General features: G+C 43.6%; 1 long non-coding RNA gene across 2 annotated transcripts; it reads right to left on the bottom strand.

The window, feature by feature from the left end:
• Positions 1–25734, bottom strand: LOC109568711 (uncharacterized). Of its 2 annotated transcripts, none has more exons than XR_011570559.1 (4): positions 25639–25734; positions 13255–13500; positions 12886–12984; positions 1–1417 (listed from the first exon to the last, which is right to left on the bottom strand). It is a non-coding gene; the product is annotated as an uncharacterized lncRNA (long non-coding RNA). The 2 variants fall into 2 exon arrangements; XR_011570558.1 differs by lacking the exon at positions 1–1417 and adding an exon at positions 1948–8146.
• Between the last annotated feature and the right edge of the window lie 1836 nt (positions 25735–27570).

Below are 27570 nucleotides of genomic sequence, written 5' to 3' on the forward strand. Positions count from 1 at the left end.
GGCTCTTTCCAAGCTTCTCTCTAGTTGTGGCAAGGGTTTAGTTGTCCCACAGCATGTGAGATCTTAGTTCGCCCAAACAGCAATTGTACCAGTGCCTCCCTGCACTGGATTCTTAACCACTGGACCACCAAGTAAGTCCCTCCTCTTGTGTTTTTTTAAGATGGTACATATAGGAAGGGGGCTTCCCAGGTGACTCAGTGGTAAAGAACCCGCCTGCCAAGGCAGGAGACACAGGCTCAATCCCTGGGTCTGGAAGATCCCCTGGCGAAGGGCATGGCTACCCACTCCAGTATTCTTGCCTGGAGAATTCCATGGACAGAGTAGCCTGGTGGGCCACAGTCCATAGGGTCACAGAGAGTCTGACACAACTGAGCATGCACATAGATATATATGACAACGAATATGTGCTATGAAGGGAATCATCCAGAATGAAGAAGAAAATGTGACGGTGCAGAAGGAAGAGGAAATAATTAGGAAGGCTAAGTGCTAGAGAGAGTGGTGGGAGCTGGACTCAGTGTGTCTGGGTCTTGCCAGGGAGCAAGGACCACAGAGGGTTGGAGCAGAGGGGAACAATTGTTGGGAGCTTTGTAGACTTGGCAGTGAAAGAAGAGGAAGTTCTCCTCTAATTATTTCTTTTTTCTCCATGAAAGTGAGAATGAGGGCGGAGATGGGAGAGATTGGAGAAGACAGGTGGTGAAATCACCCTTTGGGAGAATGGGACAAAAATTGACCAGAGAAATAGAGTTGAAAGGCTGTGTGTGTCTGAGAGCCCTCTTAAAAACGATGGTCCCTAATTTGAAGTGAGGTTACTCAACATTACTGAGTGCTCTTCTCCAGCCTTATTCAGCTCACTTGGTGTACAAGTCAAGAAGAGAGGGAGAGAGGGCAAGGGCTGATTGACACAGCGATCACGGATTCTAGGCTGAGCAGGAAAGTACGTGTAGATAAGCACACGTCACATTCACCATCACCGCCGTCTTCGACTGCTGGAGCAGTTGTTACTTTCACTTGTGTTTTAAAGCTACGAAATAGAATTTACTACAAGACATAGCATTTTATTTGCTTTTAAAACTTATTTTTTATATCTATAAAGATATGAAAGACCTTGGGAAAACTGGATTTTTTTTAATCTGTCATGATAGGCTCCCGGGTTTTTTTTTTTTTTTTTTTTTTTTTTTTACAGAGTACAGATAAGACATAGGGAAGCCTGGGAACAACTTTCTCATGCAGTCTTCACCCACATAAGGGTCAGTTTCTGAGAAACCATGTGCTCTGCTGATGAACAACTCAGGTAGCGGTGGGAGGCAGATCTGGCCTCCAAGCCACTTTCCATCACTGACTGACTCTAGCCAGGTTCCTTCACTTTTTCACCCCAGTCTTCTCAGTCATGTAATCAGGAAACAGTAGCATGTACCTCCTAGAATGGCAATAAGGATTAAGTAAGAAAATCCATGTAAAGTGCCTAGCAAAGTGCCTGGTATATACCAAACATTCAGTAAAAGATAATCCTATTCTTCTATTAGATACTGACTTTCCCAGTCTCCCTTGTGCCCAAGAATGTCTAATTGACCTTGTTATGGCTTATGAGAGATTAAGAGAAGTCATCTGAGAGGCTTCTGAATTTTTTTTTTTTGGTTTCCTATAAAGGAGGCAGACATGATATAATACACATAAGAGTCCCCAACCTGCATATGCACACACACACACACACACACACACACACACACACACTTTCTTTCATCTTTCTTCCTTGAATTGAGATGAAATGCTTGGAGTTGTGGTAGCTATTTTGTGATAAACATGAAGGCAACAGTCAAAAGCTAAAGACAGAAAAGCTGAAATGAAGAATTGACCCTAGATCCTTGATAAGACCCAGAGCTGATGAACCAACCTCAGAATGCTCTTCAGAGTTTTTAAGTGAAATAATAAATGCTTGAGTATTTAAGCCACTATTAATTAATTGCCACAGGACTTCCCTGATGGTCCATGGCTCAGACTCTGAACTCCCAATGCAGGGGGAAAGATCCATCCCTGGTCAGGGACCTAGATCCCACATGCTGTAACTAAGAGTTTGCATGCTGCAACTAGGAATCCGCATGCCACAACTAAAGATACCAAATGCAGCAACAAAGATCAAAGATCTCGCGTGCTGCAACTAAGACCCAGCACAGCCAAATAAATATTTTTAAAGAATTAAAAAATCACATGTACCCCCATGGTGGATTCATGTCAATGTATGGCAAAACCAATACAATATTGTAAAGTAAAAAAAATAATAATAATACTAAATTAATTAATTAAATAAAATAAAAAATCAATCGTCACTCACAGCCTAAAGCATCCCTAATTGATTCAATAATATTGTCTATTAGGATTTATTCCAAGCTCCCATCATTGTTCCTTTTTTGACTTGGGGCAGGGAGTCACATCTCTGAGCACCAACTGGGCATTATGAGAGGCAGTACTTAAACCAGGTCATCCACAGTAATGCTGAGCTCCCCTATTATTTTCCATAAAGTCCTCCTCTACAAAGGCTCCAGTAAATGATGTCAGATTCGTGATCTCCAGAGAAGATTTAGCTTCGGGACCAGGGACCAGGCTTGATCACTCAAGAGCTTTTGAGTAGCAGAGTTTTATAAAGTATAAAAGGGACAGAGAAAGCTTCTGACATAGACATCAGAAGGGGGACGGAGGGTGCCCCAGTTGCTAGTCTTAGCAAGGCCTTATATACTTTTACCAGACCCACTCCCACAACATACATCTTAAGATAACAACATTAGTCAGAAGATTCTATTGTTATATTGACAAAGACAAAGCAATGTAGAAAAAAGTTTGTCTTTTTCTTCTGCTTGAGAGCCCCAGACCCCTGTCTCTTTCTCAAGGGCCCCGGACTCCTTATCAACCTACCTAAGGATGAACTCTCTCACCAACACGATCAGCAAATGAGGGGCTCTTAGCCCTGCATGACTCAAAAATGCTTCTCAGAGATTCCTCCTTATGATACCATATTTGCAGTCCCCCTGGACCAATCCCAAGTTTCATGTGTCTCATATCATATTAACACTCTTCTCACTATTCTGGGTCATTTCCTGGGTATTCTAGTCTGCTTCAAAAGAAAATAGAAAATTTTTCATAATATTTTCAAAATAGAAAGTTTTTCAATAGAAAAACTTGTAATTCTGAGAACCAGGTTCCACAATTGCCCACAAGGGCAGAGAGATGTGAACATGTGAGCAAACACACAGAAACTTAACACAGTGCTTACTTAGCACAAAGGCTGGTCATAGTGGTCTCTCAATGAAAGGCCACTGTTATAACCACGGTCATGACCATTACCAGTATATAACACAGTGGTTGTCACTTCTAAAGTCAGCTCCTCCACAAAGGAAGGAAAGCCCTGTCCTTCCAAGTCCACCCACCCTCTGTGACTTAAAGATCAGGACTTCTGAGGTGGTGTGTTCCCAGGGCAGGAGGGGAATCCCAGGTGCTGGTAAGTGAGCAGGTACCTGATAGGTTACATGAAGAAAGAGGCGGGACTTAGACTGACCATTCAGAAGATGAGTCAGAGCCATGGTGAAGAATCACACCCTATCTTCCCAACCTGGGCTGAAAGTCAAGATGAATTTTGCATTATTCATCACCCAACAAGTATTTATTGAGGTACATGGCAAGTGCTCAAAATTGTACTGTAAAATTCCCCTAGAAAACAAGGGAGACAGTGAGATATATCCTGCAGAGGGGGTTTATGGCTTGATTAAAGGCATTCATTCCAGGAAAACATCCTCAGGTCTCGGCCATTCACTTTCCCGGAATTCTAACTGAGGTACTAAGCTGGAAGATCCCCAAAGATACACAGCAAGCTTCCAATGTGCTCTCCTCTAACACATACACTGCACCTCTATAAACAAGCCAGTCCAAGGCAACTAAATGATGATGTGGTGGGACTCCCCTTTATTTGGGGCCAAAGCAATAAGCAACCTCCTTGTGCTCTGGTCTCTGCTCTGCCCCGGTGGGGAAACACCACAGTGCCTGAAGTAGTGCAAGAGGGCAGGACCACAGCCAGGACTCCTGCATCTCCATTGGCAAACCACCCCACCACCTCCACCACTGAGTTGCTGCACAACTACAGGCGGATCACAGCGCCTCCCTGGACCGCCATCGCCCATCTCCCTAAGTGCCAAGTGAAGGGGCTGAAATCAATGACTTCTGTGATGGTTATTTTCACATGTCAATGTGGCTAGGCCATGGTGCCCAGGTATGTGGTCAAACATTATTCTGGATGTTTATGTGAGGGTGCTTTGGGTGAGACTAAGCTTTAATCTGTGGACTTTGATAAAAAAACAAACGTATGGATACCAAGATGGGAAGGGGAGTATGGAATGGATTGGGAAGAGATTGGGAGTGACCTATATATACTGTTATGTATAAAATAGGGCTTCCCAGGTGGCACAATGGACTTCGAGTAAAGCAGATTCACTTCCCCAAGCAAGAGGGAATTCTGCGAGCAAATGGCCTTTGGACTCAAACTCATCTCTTCCTAGGTCTCCAGCCTGCCAGCTTACCCTGTAGATTTATTTTATACTCTTTCTGAGCCCATAATTATAAGAGCCAATTCCTTTTTTTTTAAGTATATATGTATATATGTGTGTGTCTATGTTAGATATAATATGTATATGTATGAATGTGTGGTTGTTTGTTGGTTGTTTCTCTAGAGAATCGTAACTAATACACTCCCCCAAACTCTTTTCTAGTTCTAAGATGCTGGAGTCTGACTGGTGGCAGAGGGGAAGGTGGGGGCCTATTTCTCAGGCTGTGGCTCCCCAGGGCAGGGATGTCAAAATGATCAGGACAATGTCCTCTTTCAGGAGGACTTATGCAATGGGCCTCCTCGGCACAGCAATAAATGCCAGCAGTTCCAGAACTGGGACACTATGTACTGTGGGGTACAGACAGAGATAAATTGATATGAATCCAGCCAAGAGAAATCCAAGGTAGGATGTTAGGCAGCCCACCGGGTTTGCCATCCACTGTCAGGACCTCCCCAGATACTCACTGCATTAAGACGCTGTTACCTCAGAGGCAGGAAGAAAGGTTTTTTGGTGTTTTTGTGTGTGTGTGTGTGTGATGGATGAGGTGTTGCTGTACAGCAGTGTCTGCTGCAGAGTAGACAAAGAGCCTGCCTCTGCGAGACAGAGCTGCGGGAAGGAAGAGGGAGGGAGAGCAGACTGATACTGAAACCCATCTGAAGACCACAGCATCAGAAGCACCTGCCCCACACCAGCTGTCATCTGGATGCTCTGGGACTGTTTCAAGGCTATTGAACAACTCCAGGCAGATCCCAGCCACGGCTTTCAGAACTGGAGAGGCCACAGGTGGGAGATGGCAGCTCACTCTCAAGCTCCACTGCAGTCTCTTCTTCCTCCTTAAGTCCTGTGTGTCCTGTGCTCCATCCAAGGCCCTCTTCTCTTCCATTCTACACCCTTCTATGTTGTCCCAAAACTTCACCCCTCCTGTTCTGCTGTGCTCCTGAGCAGAGCTCCCAGAGAATGCAAGCATCATGAGAGCAAAGACGGTCACCTCCTGTTCTCTGCTATGCCCCCAGCACCTGGAACAGCTTCTGGACCATAATCAGTGATTAATAAATCTGTTTATTAATCTATGAATTGATGAATGAACTGCACACAGCCACGTGTAGACATCTCCACTTGGGCTCTCCTGGACTGAGCGTGTATAAAACCAAACACTTGATTTTCCCTCAAAACCTGGGATCGTCTCTCCACCACCCATTTTCTTGCTAAGACCTGACATCTGGGCAGCACCCTGATCTCCTTTGCTCTCTTATCACCTCCCAATTTCAATGAGTCTCCAAGTTCTAATCTTCTTAATATTTCTTAGGTGTTCAGTTTTCCCTTCCTTCACCTAGAATGAGGAAGGAGGCACCATCATTCCTTTTGTAGTATAGTCATCTGTTGACCTTTCTGCTTTAGCAATCAGCCATGTGACAGCAAAGCCCTAAAGTTCTGACATTTATCTGTATGCGTGACGGGGTGGTGGTAGAGGAGGTAGTTCCCAGAATCCGAATACTCCCTTCTTATTTGCAGAAAATCCTCCACTAAGTGAGAGACAGTGAAAAGCCAGGCCTCTGACTTCCCCAACAGAAGTCAAGGGAGCCATCGTACTCTCCCTGCAGTCATGATCACATGACTTGGCCCCAACCAAACAGAGGCCTCCTCCCCAGGAATAAAAATCTGGGGGGAGGAAAGCAAAGAGGGAGGTTCACTCAGAACTTTTCCGTGCTCCAGCCTTCGTGGGGGCTGTCCCAGCAGGGTGGCGCTGGCAGTGAGTCCTAACCAGCAGACTGCCCCTGGGGTAGGCCCTGGGCTGTGTTCTCTGCAGCCTGGCTCCCTTGGCCCTGCCTGCTGCCCAATTCCTGCTCTCCATCACTCTGAGAAGTGAGCAGTAGTCTTCTGACACATCCCTCTTATTCATAAGTTTATTAGAATCAGTTTCTGGGCTATAGCTAAGAACTCTGACGGCCAAACCTCGTGTTGCCTGTCCTAAACTCCAGCATCTAACAGAGTGCTTGGTTGTTGTTGCTGTTGTTTAGTGGCTCAGTCGTGTCCAACTGTTTGTGACCGCATGGACTATATCCCACCAGGCTCCTCTGTCCATGCTATTTCCCAAGCAAGAATACTGGAATGGGTTGCTATTTCCTTCTCCAGGGGATCTTCCCTACCCAGGGATGGGACCCATGTCTCCTTCATTGGAAGGTGGATTCTTTACCACCAAGCCACCAGGGAGGCCCAGAGTGCCTGGCAGCTAACAGGTAATGTGTTCAGTTCAGTTTAGTTCAGTCGCTCAGTCGTGTCCAACTCTTTGTGACCCCATGAATCACAGCATGCTAGGCCTCCCTGTCCATCACTAACTCCCGGAGTTTACCCAAACTCATGTCCATCAAGTTGGTGATGCCATCCAGCTATCTCATCCTCTGTCATCCTCTTCTCCTACTGCCCCCAATCCCTCCCAGCATCAGAGTCTTTTCCAATGAGTCAACTCTTCACATGAGGTGGCCAAAGTATTGGAGTTTCAGCCTCAGCATCAGTCCTTCCAAGAACACCCAGGACTGATCTCCTTTAGAATGGACTGGTTGGATCTCCTTGCAGTCCAAGGGACTCTCAAGAGTCTTCTCCAACACCACAGTTCAAAAGCATCAATTCTTCAGCGCTCAGCTTTCTTCACAGTCCAACTCTCACATCCATACATGACCACTGAAAAAACCATAGCCTTGACTAGACGGACCTTTGTTGGCAAAGTAACGTCTCTGCTTTTGAATATGCTATCTAGGTTGGTTATAACTTTCCTTCCAAGGAGTAAGTGTCTTTTAATTTCATGGCTGCAATCACCATCTGCAGTGATTTTGGAGCCCAGAAAAATAAAGTCTGACACTGTTTCCACTGTTTCTCCATCTATTTGCCATGAAGTGATGGGACCGGATGCCATGATCTTAGTTTTCTGAATGTTGAGCTTTAAGCCAACTTTTTCACTCTGCTCTTTCACTTTCATCAAGAGGCTCTTTAGTTCTTCACTTTCTGCCATAAGGGTGGTGTCATCTGCATATCTGAGGTTATTGATATTTCTCCCGGCAATCTTGATTCCAGCTTGTGCTTCTTCCAGCCCAGCATTTCTCATGATGTACATGATGTACAATATGAAAAGATAATGGATTAGGGATGAATTAAAGGAGGAAGAAAGGAAGCAAGGGAAGGAGGGGAGAGAGAGGAAGGAAAGACAACCATTCTTATTCATTTTTGCCCTTTGGCAACTTCTCAGGTGAGCTTGGGAGTAGGGAGAGAAAGGCTGGGACACTGTGGACCACTCCAAGTATATGAGCTTCAGTGGGATGCATGCTGCTTGTTTGTTTTGTGGTTTTATTTTGTTGGGTTATGTTTTGTTTTGTTTTTCAGCACTAGAATTCTCCTCCCTCTTCACTGGCTGTATCTGGAAGTCCTTAGGAAGTGTGAGAAAATGTACCATCCCAAATTCTGAGAAATCACTAGCAATCAGGCAATAAGTTGACAGCCAAGTACAACAGTGACTCCAGTATGACTCCCTGAGCCGGGAAAGCAAGGCGAGGAAGGAGTAGAACCTGTGCGATTGTGGAGAGAGAATAGGAAACTGAGATTCTGGGAAGGCACATAAATAGAGCTTGTAAAATGCCCATGCTTTATGAAAACCAGCTAAGAGTATAAATAACTTTTCCAAAAACCATTCTGCCATTCCCTTGGACACAGTAATTACACATCTAAGCACCTATCTTAATGAAGCAATCAGAGATATGGACACGTGTATCACAACTACTGAAGCCCGAGCACCAGAAGTCTGTGCTTTCTGCAACAAGAGAAGCCACCGCAGTGAGAGCCCGTGCACCGCAACTAGGGAATAATCCCCTCCAGCAGCAACTGGAGAAAGCCCAAGAGCAGCACCATGGCCCAGAGCATCCATAAATAAATAAAATAAAAACGAAATATGGACAACAGGGAATTCTCTGGTGGTCCAGTGGTTAAGACTCCATGCTTTCAACGCAGGGGGCATGAGTTTAATTCCTGTCTGAGAACTAAGATCCCACATGCCCATGGCCAAAAAATAAAAAGAAATATGGGAAGATTTTATGTATAAGAATCATCACGTTAATATTATTTATAACTAGAAAAACAACATTAAGAAAATAGCTGAGTAATACATGTCTCTTTGATACAATGGAACATTAGGCAGGCATTAAAAATAATGTTCACAAAGGGGTCTTAAAAGTTACAAGAAAATGTGGTGACATAATGTTATATGGAAAAGACATGGGAAAGGAGCATCTCTTCAGTAAATGGTGTTAGTAAAACTAGACATCCATGTGCAAAAGAATAAAATTAGACCACCATCTCATACCATACACAAAATTAAAATGGATTAAAGACTTGAATGTAATACCTGAAATCATAAAACTAAGAGAAGAAAACATAAATGACAATCTCCTTGATATCAATCTTGGTGATGATTTTTTGGATTTGATACTGAAAGCCCAGGCAACAAAAGCAAAAATAAACAAGTAGGGCTGCCTTAAAGTACAAGCTTCTGCACAGCAAAGAAGCCAGTAACAAAATGAAAAGGCAAGCTATCAAATGGGAGAAGATATTTGCAAGTCATATATCTGATAAGGGGTTAATAAAAGATGCCTACTCCTTGGCAGAGAAGTTATGACCAATCTAGACAGCATATTAAGAACCAGAGACATTTCTTTGCTGACAAAGGTCCATCTGGTCAAAACTATGGTTTTTCCAGTAGTCATGTATAGATGTGAGAGTTGGACCATAAAGAAAGCTGAGCACCGAAGAATTCATACTTTTGAACTGTGGTGCTGTAGAAGACTCTCGAGAGTCCGTTGGACTGCAAGGAGATCCAACCAGTCCATCCTAAAGGAAGTCCTGAATATTCATTGGAAGGACTGATGCTGAAGCTGAAGCTCCAATACTTAGGTCACCTGATGTGAAGAACTGACTCACTGGAAAAGTCCCCGATGCTGGGAAAGATTGAAGGCAGGAGCAGGGGACGACAGAGGATGAGATGGTTGGATGATGTCACTGACTCAATGGACATGAGTTTGAGCAAGCTCTGGGAGGTGGTGATGGACAGGAAAGTCTGGCATGCTGCAGTCCATGTAGTCGCAGAAAGTCGAACACAACTGAGCGACTGGACTGAACTGAACTGATTCAAAATATATAAAGAACTCATACAACTCAACAGCAAAAACAAACAATCCTATTTTAAAATGGGAAGAGAATAGACATTTTACAAAGACATATAGATGGCCAATAGACACATGAAAAGGTGCTCAATGTCACTAATTATTGGAGAAATGCAAGGCAAAACAACATTGAGATCACTTCACATCTACCGGAATGGCCATTATCAAAAAGACAAGAAATAACAAGCGTTGGCAAGGATTTGGAGTAAAGAAATCACTTGTGCACTGCTGGTGGGAATGTAAATTGGTGAAGCCGCTGTGGAAAACACTATGGAGATTCCTCAAAAAAACTAAAAACAGAACTACTATATGATCCAATAATTCCATTTCTGAGTGTTTATCCAAGGCAAACAAAAACAGTAACTCAAAAAGATAAACGCACCCCCCTATTCACTGCAGCATTATTTACAACACCAAGACATGGAAGCCACCAAAGTGTTTATCATTGGATGAATAGATAAAGAAAATGTGCTATATGTTTATAATGGAATATTATTCAGCCATAAAAAGAAGGAAATCTTGCCGTTTGCAACACTGTGGATGAAACTTGAGGACATTGTGCTAAGTGAAATAAGTGAGACAGAAACAGACTGATACCATATGGTCTTACTTATACGTGAAATTAGAAAAAAAAAAACTGAACTCATCAACAGGGAAGAGATTGGTAGTTACCAGAGATGAGGGTGGGGAGCAAAATGAACGAAGGCTGTCAAAAAGTACAAACTTTTAGTTATAAAATTAATGTGCAGCATGCTGACTATAGTAATATTGTGTTGCATATTTGAAAGCTGCTAAGAATACAGATCTTAAAAGTTCTCATTGTATAAAAAAAAATTGTAACCATGTATGGTGATGGATGTTAACTAGACTAATTGTGTTCATCATTTCACAATATATACAAATGTCTAATCATCACATTGTACACCTGAAACTAATATAATGTTGTATGTCAATTATGTCTCAACTTCAAAAGTAATAAAATACAATTTAATAAAGAAAAGATGCATGTAAAATAATGAATAGAGCATGGTCACAAACAAAGAAAAATACCTACATGGGAACAAAGACTGAGAAGAAATGATCAAAATGTTATCAGGGGTTGTCTCTACATAATGGAATTATGTAACTTTCTATAGTTCTCTATAATGGGTCAATATTAATTTGTTGATCAAGAAAAAGGACATACAGTAAAATCCTGGAGTTAAAAATGAAAATTAGATCACCAATGCTATATTTTGTTTTCAGGTTTTTCATTATTTTATCTATTTATTTCTTTATTTTAATTGTATGTGTGGCTGCCCTGGGTCTCTGTTGCTGTGCACGGGCTTTCTCTGGTTGCAGCGAGCAGGAGCTCCTCTCTAGTTGTGGTGCGTGGGCTTCTCACTATGGCTTCTCTTGTTGCTGAGCACAAGCTCTGGAACACAGGCTCAGCAGTTGTGGTACATGGGCTCAGTTGCCCTGTGGCATGTGGGATCTTTCTGGACCAAGGATCAAACTCATGTCCCCCGAGTTGGCAGGTGGATTCCCAACCACTGGATCCCCCAGGGAAGTCCTCATATTTTGCATTTAATTCAGAGCTTTTGGGTTGATTCTGAGGCTAAAGAAGCCCTACCTTCTGCCCAATCACCTTACCTGCCACCTGCCACCTTCCTCTCAGGTGAAGTTTGAAGGGAAGTTTCTGCCATCTCCTGGTACATAGGCCCCTCCTTTCCCCTTATGATTCTAGCCTGTTTCTCTCACCGAAACTTCACCCCTACCTTCTCAGATCTTTAGTTTGGATTCATTAACCTGGCCCATGGGTGACGCGTCTTCTAAGGAGCTACTCTCTCAGGTAGGTGTGTCTCTACAAGGATGCGACAAAATAACCCATTTTCAGTGACTAGGACGTGTGGCATGTGTCACAACCATCCACCACTTGAAAACTTTGGGATGACAACCCATAATTTAGCAAGACTCATCAGTTCCTCCTAGACCCTCTGTCTGAACTCTGAGGAGTTGCTACAGGTTTATTCACTCATAGGTCCAGCACCTTAGCCCATCTAACGTGGAGAAACAGTTATGCACATCCTGTCACAGAATTAATATATTTCCTCATCAAATACACAGTTGCTCTTTACTCAGTATAATATCACAACCTTTGTATTAATCTCAGTTTCTCCTTGCAACAACATATTTTTCTTGCAACAACATATTCTTCTTGCAATAAATGTTAGAACAAAGCCCATATAATTAAATACCCTTGTCACTAAACTATTATACAGCCAAGATCAACTACTCATCAGGTCTGCTCCAGCTTGTTCTGAAATTGTACATAAAATAGACTGTTAGTGTTAATCGCCTCAGTAAAAATAATATTTATAATATAATAGCAATGGCTCATTATGTGCCAAGCACCGTACCAGACTCATAATACCCTTTAATGTTCACAAGAACCCATACAGAAACTGAGCCACAGAGAGGCTGAATACCTTGCCCCACATCACACAACTAAAAACAGTGGAGCTGGGCAGGCTTTCTCAGAGCACCCTATGTACCCCCTTCCCCTTTCACGGGTTCTATCCCATCATCCCAACTGTGTCTCCAAAAGAGAAATAGTTCTTATCCCCAACAAACAGCACTCTTGAACTTCTGCTTTTGGTATCCTAAGATTCTCTCTGTTTTGCAACTCAAAATTAACTGTTCTAAAACCTCACACCTTCATGTCTCCGGTGTTTTTATTTTTTCAACTTAAGTATCCATCTCATTTTCTAATGTTATTCTTATGCATTGTTTTTAGCATTTTTAGAAAGTTTTCTAAGAGCTGAATCCCCTCTCTTAACATATTTTTACATTTTAAAAAGCCTACCTAGAGGAAGCAGACTAGAATCATTCTAGGAGCTGGGTACATGGTCAAGTAAATATTATTTTAATAAATGGGAAAAAAATTAATGAAGCCAAGAATATGCATGGTGGAATTTGGTTTGTTGGCAGCAGTCTACTAAAGAAGATATTTCTGAGTTATCTTCCAGGGAAAGCAAAACAAATCAAAACAGAAACTAGTGCTCTTGCCACTTTTTCAGGCTCGGGAAATGGGAACCCATGGAAATTTCTACCTAATGATTTGACCGGCCAGGAATTCACCCTGTCTGCTTTCAAAGGGTTGTCCTCCGAGGTCTGGCTGTGATAAAAGTGGCAACCATCAAGAAGTGACTCTGAAAAGAGAAGAATGAGACAGGAAAAGAGAGGTAGTAGGTCATGTGACTGCTAAATGTCAACTACAATTGCAAGATGCCAAGAACTATTGTCCAACTGATAAGATATCATAAGTCAAAAAATAAACATGTGACAACATTTAGGTTTATGCTTGTAACCATAATGTTAATTTATAAAAATTAACATTTGAAGATGGGTGAATGTGCACCTCTAGGAAGTGGGGTGGTGAGGTCAGGAGAGAGCAAAAAGCTTTTTTATCTCACATATACCTTCTATACTATCTGAAATCTTAAACAAGGAATAGGTATTGCTATTGTTCTTCAGTCGCTCAGTTGTGTCCAACTCTTTGCCACCCCATGGACTGCAGCACGCCAGTCTTCCCTGTCCTTCCCTATCTCCCAGAGTTTGCTCAGACTCATGTCTGTTGAGTTGATAATGCTATCCAACCATCTCATCCTCTGTTGCTCCCTTCTCTTGCCGTCAATTTTTCCCAGCATCAGGGTCTTTTGTTGTTGCTATAATAGAAAAATAAAATGGTCAAAAATTACAATAATGTATATATACATATAATATATATCTATCTATATATGTGTATACATGTGCATATATACATGGAAACATGCCTGCCATGAATATATGCACATGTATGTATATACATACATCTTCTCAAATATTCTTTTTTCCTTAGGGTGGTTTGTAGAGCTCATGTGGGTACCTATTTTCACCTCATCAACTTCTGTATGCTTTCCAAAAAAAATGAGTGAACCAAAACTTTTAGTCAAAGATCCTTCTATTTAGATAAAGAAATAAAAACACCCTTTCCACTGACATTCACAGAGAAGCTACGATTACTAGAAGGCAAGGTGCTAGGCGTCGAGATGCAGGGATGAATAACTCCAAGGGTTTCTGATTAAGATGAGGGTAAAAAGTGCAAATGGCTAACCATGATGATAATACAAATACAGTAAGTGGTAAAACTGAAGAAAAGAGCTCAAGAACTCCAGATGATGGCAAAAAGAGCATCAATCACAGGTGTGAGCTCTTCCTTGGTGGAGAGGGGAAGTGTCTGGAAGGCAGAGAGTTTGCAGTTACTTTCACTTGTCCTGAAGTTTGGGAGCTGAAAGACACCCACCTCAGTTCTCCCCATTTGTCATCCTGTTCCAGCCAACTCTAGGCCAAAGCAGAGGCCAGGATCCAGACACAAAGAAATCCTTTCCCTCCCTCTGCCACTCTACAGCCGGTTTATCTTAGGAGACAGGAAACTAGAAGACTTTCTGAGTCTCCCTAGAGCCTAGATCCCCAGAACTCTGGGCTGACATGTGAATCTTATTCTTTTCCAGGAACTGAGGGCCTCTGAAAACAAGAGGCATACAGACCACCCCTTGCTTATGAGAAGTTGTGGAACCCTCCCTAGTAACCAGTGATGCACAATCTGGTGCTTCCATTGTCTGCTCATCAGATTGGCAGAATTTTCAAAGACTGGGCAAATTTATGTTGTTGAGGGTGCAAGATAAAGGACACACCCACTCATTGCCGGTTGGGGTAGAAACTGGCTTAACCTCTTGGAAGGGCAGGTGGAAGCAACTCCATTAAGTTCACATGCAAACCCACAACTGACAACCCCACAAGGACATCTTTGCAGAAAGATATATGGACAAAACGCTAACGTGGATGCTTGTAATAGCAGAACATTGTAAACCACTGAAATGACAATCAATGAAGAATCAGTTAAATTGATGGCAACATATCTATCTTAGGGAATACCAAGTGCAACAATTAAAAACAATAAGGCAGATCTCCTTGTCTTGTCACAGGTAGGATGACAAGCAAAGAATGCAAGTGTCATAGAGGTACAGGGTGTGATCTGACCTGTATTTTTAAAAATAGATGTGTTTGTATGAATTCAAGTGTCAGAGAAAGTGTCCCTTGTTGTCTAAAATTTTATTACATGTATTCATATTTCACTTACTGAATTTTTATAGTGAAAGAAAAATAAGAATATTTTAAAATTCCTATTTCACTTATTGAATTTTTTAAAGCAAAAGAAAGAGTATTTTAAAATATGACAAGAGAAAGTGGAAATAATTTTTTTCTCTCTTTTTTGCTGTGCCATGTGGCATATGGGATCTCCCCTGACCAGGGATTGTTCCCCCTGCATTGGGAGTGTGGAGTCTTAACCACTGAACTGCTGGGGAAGTCCCAAGAATTTTTAAGTCAGGGGAGACCAGTGGGCTGCCCAGAACTCTAAGTGGTGAATTCAGCACAGTTCAGGTATTTGTCTTCAGCCCAACAGGCTAAGCAGACTTTGCCATACCAGACCTGAGTGGTTTAACCTCCCAGCAGCAAATTCAAAGTAGCTAAGCTTAGTGGTGACTGATGGAGAAATATGGACTTATCACCTACAGCGAGGTGTCTCAACCTCCGCACTGTTGACTTTGGGGGCTGGGTGACTGTTGTGTGTGGCGGTGACGTCATGACACGTGTAGCAGCATTCCTGGCCTCTATACTCCAGATGCCAGTATCACATCTCTCCCCCAATTGTGACAACCAAAAATGTCTCTAGATGGTGCCAAATGTCCCCTGTGGGGGTGTTGCCAGAATCGTCCCCAGCTGAGAGCCACTGATTTACAGCGAGAAATGTAACTGCCAGGAAAGCCAGATGCTGCTCTGCAGGAAAATGACAAGAGCAACCGAACTACAACGGAAGGTTGCTAGGAGAGCAGGAAGTCAGGACAAAGGCAGTTAAAAAAAAAATAAGAAAATATGATTTAAATATCTGATGACTTTGACCTAGGACAGCCTCACACTCTCCAGAGGAATCTCTGTCTCTGGACAGTGACCTTGGTTGGGCACTGCAAGCTCTTTCCCCTCTGACCCACACTAACTAATGGTTCCCCTTTGATCAGCACTTTTATCCCCTCAGAGAACCAATGTGGTCCATTGTGTGAACACTCCTTAAACAGACCCATGACCTTGAATGACACAGGTGTGTAAACCCATAGAAGCAGGTGACCTCTGAGGGCAACAGAGCTCCAAATGCTCCACCACAATCGCATCCTTGCTTTGAAACTGTTTCATCTTAAAACTCTATGTGAGTTTGCAACTATACTTCAATTAAAAACATAAATCTAGGTAAGAATCTGAGGAAAAAAAAAAACTCTATGTGACTTTGCCTTCTGCTCTGCCTTATATGCATGTTTTTATTTTAACAAAAAGCAAATACATTTCCCAAATCCTAAATAGTAAACTTTGGGACATCATGTTGCCGACGAAGGTCAATATAGTCAAAACTACGGTTTTTCCAGTAGTCGTGTACAGATGTGAGAGTTGAACCATAAAAAAGCCTGAACACAAAAGAATTGATGCTTTCAAACTGTGGTAGTGGAGAAGACTCTTGAGAGTCCCTTGGACTGCAAGGAGATCAAACCACTCAATCCTAAAGGAAATCAACCCTGAATATTTACTGGAAGGACTGATGTTGAAGCTCCAATACTTTGGCTACTTGATACAAAGAGCTGACATTGGGAAAGACCCTGAAGCTGGGAAAGATTGAGAGCAGGAGGAGAAGGGAGCATCAGAGGATGAGACGGTTGGATGGCATCACCGATGTAATGGACATGAGCTTCAGCAAACTCTGGGAGATAGTGAAGGACAGAGAAGCCTAGCACGCTGCAGTTCATGGGTTGCAGAATCACTCAACATAGTGACCGAACAACAACAACAAACTTTGGGAAACTACACAAGTTTCTCCTGTGGCTTCATGCTTTCCCAGGCACCTGCCAAGGTATAAAGTATAGACAACTTCCTGCTGTTTCCTCATCTCATCCAAGGAGAATATTTCCATGAGCTTGAAAAAGGTTCAAAGTTGCTTGGGGAATCTTCTTTCTTGAGGGCACCTTGTGCATCTATCTGACCTCCACAAGTGTACTGTTTACACTCCCGGGTCCAAGGAAAGCCCTTTCACGGTCACCTGTACTGAGTAGCTCACAGCCTCTGCAGCAGCTGAGCTCCAACAGCAACACAGACAAGAAAATGACGTGCTAAGCTTTCTCTGTCTCCAGTAGAATTCTAGTTAAGACAAATGCTGTATGATTTCATTCACTCATTTAAAATTTTTTAAATAAAGCATTTAAAAGCTAAATGAACAAACCAAACCATACAAAAATGAACACATAGATACAAAGAACAGAGCAGTGGTTATCAGAGGGGAACAGGGATGGGGGAAGAGAAAAATGGTTAAAGAGGGTCAATTGTATGGTGACAGAAACTAAACCTTTGATGAGCACGCTATAGTCTATATAGAAGTTAAAATATAATATTGTACACATCAAACATATAAAATGTTATAAACCAATTAAAAAAAATACAACCAAGTGACTCGTTTTAAGCAATACTGCTTCTTGAGTTTTTTGTTTTGTTTTGTTTTGTTTTGTTTTTTTTGTAGAAATTTCTCTTAGCAAGAAAGAAATTGGGGTGGGGAGGTTGGTACATGGGAGACTCTATTTCTAAACCAGACTTCCTTGGAATTTTATTTTCTCTTATCTGAGGGATTTTGTGTTTTAATGTAGGGTCAGAGGGCAGGTTAAATATAGTATATTTCAATCATGGCTCATTTAAAGCATGTGTCAAGACTGACTTTTGCAGGGGATAGAGCACTCATGGTTGAAGAAAAACCACAGCAGGGGAGCTGCTCAGGAAATGCTGAGCTCCTTCCGTCTGTTCTCAGGTCACAGAGTTGGACCCTGCAGTCTGGGACAGGTCTAAGATGTTCTGAGACAAACACTTTGGAGGTTTCAGTCATGACTTCATCAACCTCACTTTAATATCATTTGGAAGCCTACATTTTTGTTTTCGTGTTCCCATCTCTCCTCATCCAATCCCTTCTTTATTTATATGCCATAAATACAGAGTCTGAGAAAGGACAGAACTAGTCACATCCGTTTCCTCTGATTCTTCCCAGAACTGGGATGGAGTTTCATGTCTTGCTGCTGCCTCCCTTGCCAATTCTATATGTGATTTTGATGTACTTTCATCATGAATTGTTTCTTGGTAGAACAAGATTTTCTGTTTTTACAATTTCCCTGAAAAATGACTAAGAGAAATGGGCTATGGATCTTCACCTTTTCTTCCCTTCAGAATATTTTTCAAAGACTCAAATATCCATCCTCGTATTCTCGTCAGTAATTGGAAACCCTCTTGAAAGTTAGCTTGGTGGAGAGATAAGCAAGGCATTGATTCCTGCAATTTCTAGGCCCATGGAAAAAAAAAAAGCCACACCAGGGACTATTTACACAGGCTGGAGGCAGAGAGAAATGAGAAGCATAGTTCTGCAAAAAGGGGTTTCATGTTAAGAAAAGTAAAGACCAGCATGAATTAGGCTGTATGTCAGAGCAGAAAAGCAACCCAGTCCACTTCAGCCTAGAAGGAGAAATCAGACCAAAAGAAGGCCACACTGAGATTTCCCAGGGGTGCAGGTTTGATCCTTGGCTAGAGAGCTAAGATCTCACATGCCTCCTGGCCAAAAAGCCAAAACATAAAACAGAAGCAATATTGTAATAAATTCAAAAAAGACTTTTTAAAAAAAATGGTCCACATCAAAAACAAGTCTTAAAAAAAAGGTCATACCGGGATGGAGCCAGAAACACATGAGGATTAAAGATGTCTGTTTTGGACACGGGCAACTTGGGTTTGAACCAGCTGTGCCACTGTATTAACTACAAGTGACTTAGGCTCTCTCTGCTTTAATTCCTTACATGTGAAATGGGGGCAAAAGCATTGCTTCATTCAACAAGTGTTAATGAATACCTAGTATACATCAGGCACCCTTCTCGATGCTGGGAGGTGGGGAGGGGACAATGGAGGGTAAACCGTTCATGATCACTGCTCTTGGGGAATTTACATCCCAGGGAGGAGTGATGAGAACACAGAACAACAGAGGATGATTTCTGTAACAAATGCTATAAAGAAAACCAAACAGGATGATGTGACAGAAATCGGTGGGAGAAAGAGGGCAGTGAAACATTAGAACAAACAGGTGGCTGATGGGTGAAGGATGGAAACAAACCAGCCACGTGAAGATGAGGAGAAGCACATTCAGGCAGAACCTGCTTTCAGAGGGCATTCCATAAGGACTCAATGAGATAAAGTGTGGAAAATCTTAGTGCAGCACCAGACACAACAAATGGAAGTTACTCAACAGACGGAGGCAACCATTATGATTCAGAGGCCTTGGGGAAATTCCCCGAGTCGGGGCATGAGGAAGCTGGGTGAGGGAATGACAAGGGCATCAGGGAGGAAACTGAAGCCAAAGGGTTGACGGTGTATCCTCAGCCATGCAGGCCAGATGGAACAAAGGAGTCAGGGGAGGCCTGTGAAGGGCACCAGGACTAACTGCAGAGCTCAGCCCCATCCAGAAGGGGCAGCTGGGCACACTCCACTTCCCTCAGTTGCCCTCATCCCTGTGACTCGTCCTTCTGGTCTGCACACAGCAGGACTCTCAGCTCACCCTACCCATGCAGCTCCCCTCCTATACCTGGGAGGCCTCTGTCCCATCTGGTCTGGACACTTGGACAGGAGGTGGGCAAACAAGTCAGACAGCATCCGCCTAATCTGTTTTATAGATAAGGAAGCTGGGGCCCAGGGAGGTGATAAGATACTAATGGGAATCACAGCTCCTCTCTCAAACTTGACTACAGCTTGTGCCTCCCTCAGTCAAGGAGGTTGTCTTTTTCCACCTTGGCTCTCCCTGTGTCTGTCCTGTAGCTCAAGGGATGGCATGAACAGAGCAGCAGGGATAGGGGGGTCACCTGCCCAGCCAACCAACCCTGGTTATCCATGAGGTCACTGGTGCCACAGTGAACTATCCCCCACACCCAGAGAATGAAGCTCCAGGGCACCTAGTTTTCAGAACTGTGAGAAGAATCTTATGGCAGGTCATGGGGATGGTGAGACCATGATACCATTATCAACCTTTATCATAATGGTTGATAATACCATTATGGTATTATCAACATTGAGGGTACTCGTTGAGCAGGCCATGTACATAGCAGGGCAGGACGGTGGGGACCAGCAGTAGAAAACACATCTGGTCAAAGGAACAATTCAATCATCCAAAGAGTATTAATGGTACCACCTGAAACACAGAGCTGCAGGGACTTCCATGGTGGTCCAGTGGTTAAGAATCCACCTTCCAATACAGAGAAGGCAGGTTCGAACCCTGGTTGGGGAACTAAGATCCCACATGCAGCAGGGCAACTAAGCCCAGGCATCAAAACAAGAGAAGCCCGTGCCCTGCAACGATGAGCCGGCACCACAATGAAGACCCGGTGCAGCCAAAATTTAAAAATTAAAGAACAAAAACATGGAACTACAGAAAGCAAGAGAAATAGTGACATCCCCTTCCATTTGAAAACCGCTTTCTTGTCCCACCCAGATGGCTTACAGAGGAGACAACCACAGACCAAGGAAGTTAACTCAGATGTTGTGATCCCCCATGCCCTGCTCTCATGAAGTCAAAGCCCATGATACTGGAGTACGCCTTCCATGGATGAGGAACACAAAGTTCCCATCCATGAAACCATGAGGCAACAGCACCACACACACAGGCCCACCCCAAGAGGACCTGCTGGTCAGGGCTCTGGACTTCTGAACCACTTATACTTCCTGGATGACACCATGCACTTTTCATCTGCAGACTTTGTAAATACTCTTTCCTTTGCCTGAAATCCTATTCCTCCTGTCTCTCCCCAACATGAACCTCATTTTCCTGGCTAAATCTTATTTATTTTGTCACAACGTAAATATCACCTCCTCCAGGAAGTCTTCAGGCTTCCCTGATAGCTCAGACTGTAAAGAATCCATCTACAATGCAGGAGACCTGGGTTCAATTCCCAGGTTGGGAAGACCCCCGGGAAAAAGGAATGGCAACCCACTCCAGTATTCTTGCCTGGAGAATCCGCATGGACAGAGGAGCCTGGCAGGCTACAGTTCATGGGGTCGCAAAGAGTCAGACACGACTGAGCAATTAACACAACCACAAGCAACCAGGAGGTCTTCTCTGACACTCATGGTTGGTCCCCCATCCATGTGCCTCCCTGGTACCAGATGCCTCTGAGAGCACTCACCAACCACACTGTCGTGCAATGGCTTGATTGTGTTTCTGTTGCATTATGTTACACTACATTCCATGATGGCACAGGCTATGTGGTATTTGCTGGTATATCCCCTGGCCTCGACATGCACTTGACCGGTGGTCATCTACAGAACCATGAACAAGAGCAGAGCCCTGCCCTCTCAGGGCTCACAGTGTGGACACTCACAGCCCAGGATGTCTATTCCACAGCACACGCACCCTGAGAGCCCCAGGCCTCTTATGGCTGTCTTGCTCCCTCTTTTAGGAATCTCTACCCTCCCTCATTGTCAACAACTCCATGTTAGTCAGATGGGATCTGGATAATGCCAACCCGCTCTGGAGCCAGCCAGCTCCTCACTGCAGACTGGGCACCAGTCCATCAGATTTCTCCCCTCTACTGGCATGAGAGGCCCAAAGGCAGCCAGGAAAATCAGCCTTGGGAATATTTGGCCTTTCCGGGCCCTTGGGATTAGAGTACAAAACTCTGGTCCAGGGAGACAAGCTAACCACCGTTTCCCCTATTGATTGGTGGGAACTCCTTGCATTCATTTAGCTACCTGGACCCACTAGTTTCTCTCTCTCTCATTCTCCCAGTCTTATCACCATTTGTAGATTAACTTCTATTTTTTGTGGCAAGTCTATGTATAGGCTATGGTGCGCCTTTTGGGGTGTCTGCTGGGTCAGGAAGATCCCCTGGAGAAGGAAATAGCAACCCACTCCAGTATTCTTGCCTGGAGAATCCCTTGGACAGAGGACCCTGACAGGCTATAATCCACAGGGTCTCAAAGAGTTGGAAATGACTGAAGCTACTTAGCATGCACACATGCTTAGTTTATATGACTCCTTAAGCTCAGAAGGTAAAGAATCTGCCTCCAATGCAGGAGAACCAGATTCAATCCCTGGGTCAGAAATATCCCCTGGAGTAGGAAATGGCAACTTACTCCAGTATGCTTGCCTGGGAAATCCCGTGGACAGAGGAGCCTGGTGGGCTACAGTCCATGAGGTCACAAAGAGTCGGACACAACTGAGCAACTGAGCACACACACACTGTTATGAGACGTGCTGAAAACTCACACCTCTCCCCACCCCCAAAAAATGGACAGTGACCTGAACAGTCTGAAGCATGACCTAGATTCATTAACACAGAGAGAAGAGTTCAAATATCAGGGGAAATAAATAGAGGTAAGCCTAAGAAAGAGAAGGAGTGAAGACAGCTAGACGGGGGTAGAACTAAGAACAATTCTCTTCGGCCATGTATTCTGACATAGAATACCAGGAACATAGGAGGCAGAAAGCCGAACAAGGGTACCCCCAAAGTCTTGCATGAAAGCCAGAGAAAGATGTGCGCCAGTGGATCCAGCAGTGGTGTGCTGACCAACGCTTAACAACCACTCTCGGGGGAAAGCCCTGGTCGCTAGCGCGTGCCCATTTCTGGAGTGTAAATACTCCCACCATGGCTGATTTCGAGTTACCAGTAGCAGAGCTGGGAAGAAATGCTCACAACTTGCACTCTTGAACCAGCCCTAACATACCCCTGGCCAGCCAGGTAACCTGAGTGGGTTTTGCAGTCTGGGGCATCCAGGAACCCTAGGTGTTTAACATTCACACTTAATCTTTGCCATATATATTAATAATAATTAATAGCACTATCTGTGAATTAACATCCTACATGTGGGGGGTGGGGGGCGGTCATTTGTACTCTACCCTCCCTGCCTCCCCAGGAACGTGAATCCCAAAGAGGATGTGTCTGGACGGCTGGAGAAGCTACCAAAAGTCATGGAGAATATTTGGGCAGGGAGGAGAGATGAGGTTGCTCGTGTTGACAGTGGAACTTTGGAAAAAGAACAAAGATGCTTAAAAGGGGAATTCTTTTTAAGTTTTGCTTTGTAGTATGCATTATCATCCTCCAGATTTCCCCCAAGTAATCTTGAGTAAAGTCGGCATTTTTTTTTTCACTAAAACTTTTGGAATTCAATTTGATCTGAGGAAGGATCCAGTAAGGTGCTGAGTTTGGTCTCAAGGTGGGTATAGGGTGAGAGAAGGGGCTGCGCAAAGGGGCCCAGTCACATTAAGAGCAGATGGAAAATAACAGTAGTAGCACATAACAATAACATAATAATACCAACACCGCTTGCTGAGCACCAACCACATGTCTGGTTCTGCTCCACTTGCGTTATGAATATTAACATATTTCATCTCACAACATCCCTGTGTGGTAGGAACTCTACAGATCAGCAACTGGTTTGAGCCCAAACAGGCTGGTAGCAAAGCCCAAGCTCAACTGATTATTATACTACCTCTCTGGGTAGTATATGGAATACAGTGTATATTTTAATCTTTTTATTCATTCTACTCTTTTTTAGAACAGGAGAAATACTAATAACCTCAGATATGCAGATGACACCACCCTTAATGCAGAAAGAGAAGAGGAACTAAAGAGCCTCCTGATGAAAGGGAAAGAGGAGACTGAAAAAGTTGGCTTAAAACTCAACATTCAAAAACCTAAGATTATGGCATCTGGTCCCATCATTTCATGGCAAATAGATAGGGAAACAGTGGAAACAGGGACAGACTTCATTTTCTTGAGCTCCAAAATCACTGCAGATGGTGACTGCAGTCATGAAATTAAAAGATACTTGCTGCTTGGAAGAAAAGCTATGACAAAACTAGTCAGCATATTAAAAAGCAGAGACGTTACTTTGCCAACAAAGGTTCATCTAGTCAAAGCTATGGTTTTTCCAGTAGTCATGTATGGATATGAAAGTTGGACCACAAAGAAAGCTGAGCACCAAAGAATTGATGCTTTTGAACTGTGGTGTTAGAGAATATTCTTGAGAGTCCCTTGGACTGCAAGGAGATCAAACCAGTCAATCCTAAAAGAAATCTACCTTGAATATTCATTGGAAGGACTGATACTGAAACTGAAGCTCCAATACTTTGGCCACCTGATGCGAAGAACTGATTCACTGGAAAAGACCTTGATGCTGGGAGGGATTGGGGGCAGGAGGAGAAGGGGACGACAGAGAATGAGATGGCTGGATGGCATCACCAACTCAATGAACAAGAGTTTGAGCAAACTCCAGGAGTTGGTGATGGTCAGGGAAGCCTGGTGTGCTGCAGTCCATGGGATTGCAAAGAGCTGGACACGACTGAGTGACTGAACTGAACACTTTTTTACTGAAGAATAGTTTATTTACAGTATTATATTAGTTTCAGGTGTACAACATAGTGGCTCAATATTTTGTAGATTATACTCCATTTAAAGTTATTATAAAATATTGACTATATGCCATACAGTGTATCTTTTTAGAGAAATTGTCTATATTTCAATACAGAACCCCTTAGAGCTCTGTGGTTAGGATATTTGAACAGATATTCCCAGGAGAGGGACTTCTCTGGTGGTCCAGTGGCTGAGACTCTGTGCTCCCAATGCTGGGGGTCTGGGTTCAATCCCTGGTCAGGGACCTGGATTCCACATGCCACAACCAAGAGTTCACATGCTGCTATTAAATATCCCACATGCTGTAGTGAAGATCAAGGGTCCCATGTGCCACAACTAATGTTGCCAGCACAGCCAAATTAAAAGAAAATATATATATATATATATATATATACATATATATATATATATATTCCCAGGAAAGCTAGAAACCTAATGTACCTTTTGGTAAGCATTCCTTTGAAGAGAAAATGAGACCTTTACATGGACTGTAAGGGAGAGAGGGGGTTTCAGTCATCAATCACAGCTCTGGATACCATCTCTCTGAGGCTCCTGAAATCACTGCAGAAATGCATTGTGCACCAGCTGCATCCAATTCAATTCAACAGACATTATTAAGCACCCTTTGAGGGCTACTCTGTGCATCGCACCCAGCCAGAGGGGCGGGGCCAGGAGCGGAGTGGAGAAGCAGGCACACCCTCACCTCTGTGACGGGAGAGGGACGTGCGTGCGTGCGGGGCAACTAAGTGAGTGAGGCTCAGCACGTGACACAGGCATCATGAGAAACTTCATAGGATGATAAAGTCAGGACTCGTCTTCGAGGGATTCCAGTAGGGTACAGGTGAAGGGAGAGTGAGGGAGTTCCAGGGAGGGGGGGGGGAGCCCGAAAAGTGCAGAGGTGGCGCAGACAAGGGAAAGAGTGGGACCATGAGCCTGAGGAGGAAGCTTCAGGCACCGAAATCAGATGCTGTTCTCCGGAGTTCACAGTCTTCTCCACGTTATTATTATCTTTTAATTGAAATGTTCTTAATTTTTTTGTTGTTGTTTTTTGGCTGTGCCACTCAGCATGTGGTATCTTAGCTCCCCAACCAGGGATCAAACTCTCACTCCCTGCCTTGGAAACTCAGAAACTCAGAGTCCTAACCACTAGACCACCAAGGAAGTCCCTCTCCACATGATTTTATAATTTAAATATGAGGTGAAGAGGTTAAAGTTATCATGAAAGCCTAAAAGGACTATGTTCATCCTGACCAAATAAAGAGCACCTTAAAACAGAATGAAACATAATAATACTTCACTAACCTTAACTCATGATGATGAATAATGAACCAGCTGGTCGAGGCTTAAAATTTCCAAGGCAGCGCAGAGTTACTGTGTGCAGGTCAGTATCTAAGTACCTCCAGCCCTTTCCCCTGCTCCTCCCTCTCAATTTTTCCATCCTTCCCCCAGTTCAGATCTTAAAGCCCCACAACTCTGAATTCCTTCCCTCTGGTCCTCTCCAGGTTGCACTTTCCTGATTGTGTCTTTTCTATCAAAAAATCATGTCTTTCCTATCTTCTGTGTTCCAGGCCCTTGCAGTCTGAGATATCCCTAACTGGAGCCCAGGTGATAATAAGAGATCATAAAAATTATGATCTTCAACTGGGAAAATATTAGCTTCAGAATCAAAAGTGCAGGAAATGGGAGAATGTCAGACCACTAAGAGAGACCAGGGCAGGGTCTTCTAATTCCTTTCAAATCATAGCCAATAGGAGACTCTCTATTCTACCTACAGGGCTGGCACTGTTTGGGGAAATTGCTTTAGGAAACCAACAGCCAGATTTCATAGAAGAAAAGGCAGACCATGGCTACAGAGTGTCCTCTCTACCCTCTTGTGCCCTGGTCCCTGTTTTCCTTCCACTCCCTCCCCCTGCCGAGGAAACACAGAGATGTTTTTGGAATGTAATTCTAGATAACTCAGGCTATCTATCGAATTACATTTCATCTGGCAGTCCAGACCAGCTGGATGAGCCAGCATAAAAAGAGACCAGAGGTGGAGGAGGGAGGAAAAAGCCATGGGGGAGAGCAGGGTAAAGAAGGTGATGACAAGAGGAGCTTATAGAAGCGAAGACCTGGAAATCTGGACCCAGCAAGTTCAGCTTCTGAGCCCAGTGTCCATCTGAAGGCCAAGGGCACTGCCAACAGTCCTATGGGCATCTCCAGCATTTCCTAATTGCCTTGGCCAGAGTCCACTGCAACTTATATCTCTGGACATTTCAGTGTTTACAGAGCCCTTCCCAGATAGACAGCCTCCCCATGGCCCTGTGACAAAGACTACTGCTATTAATATACCCATTGTACAGATTAATAAATTGAGGCTGAGCAATCCAGTGATTCACCCAAGTTTGTTCAGTGAGTGAGAAAGGAAATTGGGGCTTCACTCCAGCTCTTCTCATTCAAGAGCTCCCACCTTCTCCTCCTTCTCCATTACTATAATGACTACTTAGAATTTCTATAGATTCTATTTAGTTGATGTCCTCAGATCTACTATGAACCAGTACCTGGTAGTAGACAGTGTCATAGGAAATATAGAAATGAGGGTATAGAGAATTGTCCTCTTCCCTCAAGTTACAAGGCTGAGAGATTTTGAAATAATGTAGAGCCTTCTGGCCAATGTGCTTTCAAACACGACCTCTCCTTCAGAACTTCACCCTACAGTCACTCATTCAATAAATGTTTATTGGGTACTTGCTCTGTGCCAGGCCCTTCCTAGGTGCTGAGGTTACAATGGGGACAGTTAAGGCCATTGCTCTATATGGATGTGAGAGGTGGACCATAAAGAAGGCTTAGTGGCAAAGAATTGATGCTTTCAAACTGTGGTGCTTCAGAAGACTCTTGAGAGTCACTTGGAGAGCAAAGAAATCAAGCCAGTCAATCATAAAAGAAATCAACCCTGAATATTCATTGAAAGGACTGATGCTGAAGCTGAAGCTCCAATACTTTTGCCACCTGATGCGAAGACCCGACTTGTCAGAAAAGACCCTGATGCTGGGAAAGATTGAAGGGGGGAGGAGGCAACAGACAATGAGATAGTTGAATGGCATCACTGACTCAGTGGACACGAGTTTTAGCAAACTCCGGGAGGTAGTGAAGAACAGGGAAGCCTGGCGTGCTGCAACCATGGTGTTGCAAAGAGTCTGACATGACTTACTGACTGAACAACAACTCATGAAGATTAGATTTTAATGGCAAGGG

This window comes from Bos indicus, chromosome 14, assembly GCF_029378745.1.
Source record: "Bos indicus isolate NIAB-ARS_2022 breed Sahiwal x Tharparkar chromosome 14, NIAB-ARS_B.indTharparkar_mat_pri_1.0, whole genome shotgun sequence".
NCBI lineage: Eukaryota > Metazoa > Chordata > Mammalia > Artiodactyla > Bovidae > Bos > Bos indicus.